We start from the raw sequence: 4,825 nt of genomic DNA, 5'->3' as shown, positions 1-4,825 counted from the left end.
GAGAGGGAGAGAGAGAGAGAGGAGAGAGAGAGGAGAGAGGAGAGAGGAGAGAAGAGAGAAGGAGAGAGAGAGAGAGAGAGAGAGAGAGAGAGAGAGAGAGAGAGAGAGTGAGAGAGAGAGAGAGAGAGAGAGAGAGAGAGAGAGAGAGAGAGAGTGAGAGAGAGAGAGGAGGGATGAGGAGGAGGGAGAGAGAGGAGGGAGAGGAGGGAGAGAGGACGAGAGGAGAGGAGGATAGAGGAGAGAGAGAGAGGAGAGGAGAGAGAGAGAGAGAGGCAGAGGGAGTGAGAGATGAGAGAGGAGATGAGAGAGAACGAGAGAGAGAGTAGAGAGTGAGAGAGAGAGAGAGAAGGATGAGAGAGAGAGAGAGAGTAGAGAGGAGTGAGAGAGAGAGGGAGAGAGAGAGAGAGATAGAGAGAGAGAAAGTGTAAAAGAAATATACTGAGTTTGAGTGGTGTTCGATTTGGACAACGTTTCACAGTCACGCATTTTGATCCGTTTCAGTTCGAAATAAATGAACGGCTGTCCGCAGACTACTCTGAATGGCTCGCCGCCGATGAAGCCCGAGCGCCTCGTCGTCCCTCGGCGCCCAGCTCAGCCGCCTCCCGCAGCGCGAATCCCGTCACAACAACCTGGAGCGTTGTTCCTTGATAGGCCTAACGCCGTCTCGACTCTCTTTGCTCCGTCCGTCAAGTAATCACGTGAACCTCTATACACTCCCCTACTCCCGTCCCCTTCTCTCCCTACCGTAAGCTGGGTCACGTGACGATATCCGATACTCCCTTTCCCCCTCCTTCCGCTCTCCCTATCCCTCCTCACCACCGCATCCCCCTCTCCCTCCCAGCCCTGCCTTCGCGGCCTTACAGGTCTCCGAGTCTCCCTCGCGTCTAGACAACACACTGGGATCGCGTCCTCGCGGCATCTTCCCTCTCTCCCCTCTCCCCTCTCCCCAGTCCCCGCTCTCCTCCTTTCCCCTCCTTAGCCCTCCTCCACTACCCTCGGGCTATCTACTGGATGATCTTGATAGTAGGGCAGCGGCGCGGCGAAGAGGAGGAAGGGAAGGAAAGAGACGTAGAAGGAGGCGGAAAATTACACAAAGGGACTTTCTCGTATCCCGATCCCTATCACTTCTGTCGAATGCTCTTCCTATCTACTCTTTGGCTTTCGTTGTTATCTTCAAAGCAGCTACTATCTTGATTCTCATCCGCCTGCGCTTCTTCCAGGGACTCTCGTAGCGACACATTCATCATTTTCATCATCTTTTAATGACCTTTGCAATACGATCTCTACCTGCATGTCCACCCTTCTCCGACCTGCAAAACCACAACACCCCCACAGCCTTAACCCCCTGACTAACCCCACTTCCACCACAACCCCGTTCGAAGGTCAACCTCAAGCGATTCTGAAATCGGCTGTTGCTAACCCTTGCAATACAGACGTCCTCGCTCCAACGCTGCAACATGCAATAATTACCATTCGCAGTTATCCTTCCCATTCCATCAACGCGAAATCAGGTTTCCCCTCGACGCTCTGATTCACACCGACCGCAACGTCCCCTCACTCGCATCTCGTTCCCCCATTTTCCTCATTCATTAAAATCAAACCGTTCCGAGGCAATTCCTGTCCCCTCACTTCCCCAAATCGGGTCTGCTCACTCGAACTTCATCACCTCATTTTCTCATTCATTAAAATCAAACCTCTTCAACGTAATCTCATTCCCTCACTCGCATTCCCCTCATTTCCTCATTCGTTCAAATCAAGCTTCCTCAGTGTAATTCCGTCCCCTCATTTTCCCACGCGAATTTCGCCACCTCACTTCCTCATTTCAGAATATCAAACCTCAAACCTTCACTCGAATTCATCACCTTATTTTCCAGTTAATCAAAGTCAAACGTCTTAATGCAATCCCATCCCCTCACTCAAACTCACAACCTCATTTCCTCATTCATTCAAAGCAAGCCTCTTCAAAGTAATCCCGTATCCTCACCCTCTCACGCCAGGCCTCCTCACTCGTCACCCATCAACCTCATTTCCCCATCAACCTCTCTCTCCTCACCCTTCCCCCCACCCCCTCCCAGGAACCCACGTCCCCTCACCCGATGTTCTTCTTCTCATTCCCAGTAGTCAGTTCCCCTCACACAATGCAATCCAAGCCCCTCACAATCCCCCCTTCCCCCCCTTCGTACTGAACCGCCCCCCTCATTCACTGACTTCCTTTCGACTCCCCATCACTTGTTCCATTCCTCATTCTCATCGTCTTCCAGTGCAGTCTCTCTTAATGCAATACTTTCTCTGTAATTATTGCAATGGCGTCCTCTCAAGCTCTCGATCTCGTGCCTCATCATAAGACTCCATCAAGTGGTGCTTCTTCATTCATCGCAATCCCTCTTCTTTATGTTTCCTTTACTCACTCACTGCAGTCCTGTCTCCTCATTCCATAAGTATCGCCTCCTCTCGTTCATTACATTTACGTCCTTCTCATTCAGGATCCATCTTCTTTCCCCATTACGTCATCTCATTAATACAGAGCCCTATATCCTCATTACCTGCACGTCTGTCCCCCTCAGACTATAATATTTTCCTTCTATCATTCCCTCCAAAAAGGTTCTCCTCATGAAGTGAATTTTCCTCATTCAGTGCCTCTTCCCCTCACTCATTGCAAAACATACCGTCTTATTTAGTGAAATTTCATATTCCAGTCTCAGCAATATATCCTCCTTATTCGGTGCAAATTCATCCCCTCACTCCGTGCAAAGCATTCCTCATTCGGTGCAATATCCCGTCCCTCACTCCCTGCAAAACAAGCCTTCCTCATTCGGTGCAATTCCATTCCCTCACTCCCTGCAAAACATTCCTCATTCTGTGCAATTTCACCCCCCATCACTCACAGCAGTTCCTGTCCTCTCATGTAATACCGTGCCCTCACTTATTGCAATCCCATCTCGCCACCTGTTTTTAATGCAATCCCATCCCTCTCACTCCATGCAATCCTATTCCCCTCAGAAGAGATGCATCCCCCCACCCCCCTCCACCCATCCGCCCACCCACCTTCCTTCCCCCACCTGTCGCTAACCCTCATCTCTTTACCTCCGCCTATTCTTCCACTTACCCCCTTCTCCCTCTCCCCCCTTCTCTTCCCTCGGCCAAAGTCCCCCAACTCCCCTCTTTTCCCCCTCTCCCGTCCATCCCTCCCGCCTACCCCTTCCCCGCCTCTAGCACGCCCACACGTGAAGTAAAGTTGCACGACCGTCCTCCGTGTCCCATGCACTCTGCACTGCCTTTTCTTGCATTCGGAGCTTCGCTCTCTCTCTCTCTCTCTCTCTCTCTCTCTCTCTCTCTCTCTCTCTCTCTCTCTCTCTCTCTCTCTCTCTCTCTCTCTCTCTCTCTCTCTCTCTCCTCCCTCTATCTATCGATCTCTTACGCACACACACACACACACACCTTTCTTCTCTTCTCTTCTATATCCTATCTTTGAACTACGTTTCAATTTCTTGTCTCCTCTTCGGATTGATTTTCTTTCCCTCCTTTAATTTTCTCCACTCTTCTTCTAACTCCCTTTTAGTCTTCTTCCTTCTTCGGAATTTCGTTCCCGTTCTTATCTCCTCCAATCACCCTTTCTCAATTTTCTTCCCACTTTCCTACATTATCTCCCTTTATACCATTCTTCTTACCTCTTCTAATTTCTCTTTATTCTCCTGCTTACTTCACTTATTTTCTTTCTTTTTTTTTTCTTTACCTCCTTCTCCCCGTTCATCCGTTTATTCCCTATCACCACCTTCCTCTTTATTCCCCTCCTTTCTCTCCTCTCTCCTATCTCGTATTTTCCTTCTTCTTTCTCTCCTCCTCTACCTTTCACACTCTCCCCTCCTTTCATTATCTCTCTTCACCTCTGTTACCTCCTCCGCTCACTCTTCTTCCCCTCTTCTACCTCCACTTTTTCTACCTTCCTCCGCTCTTTGCATCGCTCTTCTTTTATCTCCTCATCCACCTCCATTGTTCCCACTCCCTCCCTTCTTCTACCTTCATTTTCTCGATCTTCCCCACGTCTGTACATCTCTCCTACCTCCTCATCTCCCTCTTCCTCCCCTCTTTTTATCCCTCCCCCTTTTGTTTCCCCTCTTCTTCCTCCTCTTCTCATTTCTCCTTCCTTCTTTTGTCTCCCGTTCCCCCTCCGTCCTTGAATGTAGGTCATCCTCATCTGCCTGGAGGTGGAGCAAAGAATCTCTGCAACCGAGATGGACAAAAGACTCAGATAATTGAGACGGCGGACCATTAAGATGCACAACTGGGAGAGGGAGGGGTAAGGAGGCCACGTGGGGAAAGGGGAAGTGGGGTGAAAGGGGAAAGGAAAAGGGAAAGGAAAGGGGGAGTGGTGACAGGGGAAAGGAAAGGGGATGAGAAGGGAAAGGAAAGGGAGAGGGTGGGGAAGAGGGTAAAGAGTGGAAGGGAAAGCAGAGAGCGAGAGGAATTAGAGAAAAAGGGAATAAGGGGAAGAAGAAATGGAAAGGACGGATGTAATGAGGGGAAAGAAGGGAGCACTGCGTACGAGAAGTGACGGGGAGGTAAGAGGTGTAGTTAAATTTTAAAAAAAGGATGAAGACGAACTGAGGACAACGAAAATAATGAGAATAAAAATAAACAAACAGTGCATACATGTTCACAAAAGTATCAAAGAACACACCTTCATCGACGTGGATTAGCTAAGAGAACGAGCGTGCCATCAGACGACCAGATTGTCAAGAGCGATAAAAGCGAACACGAGGAAGAGCTATCGAGTTAGCCATCAGAGACGACCAACACGACAATTACGGCCGACAGCTGAGACGGC

Source organism: Penaeus chinensis, chromosome 2 (genome assembly GCF_019202785.1).
Source record: "Penaeus chinensis breed Huanghai No. 1 chromosome 2, ASM1920278v2, whole genome shotgun sequence".
Lineage (NCBI taxonomy): Eukaryota > Metazoa > Arthropoda > Malacostraca > Decapoda > Penaeidae > Penaeus > Penaeus chinensis.
Note: the sequence above shows the minus strand (reverse complement) of the source record.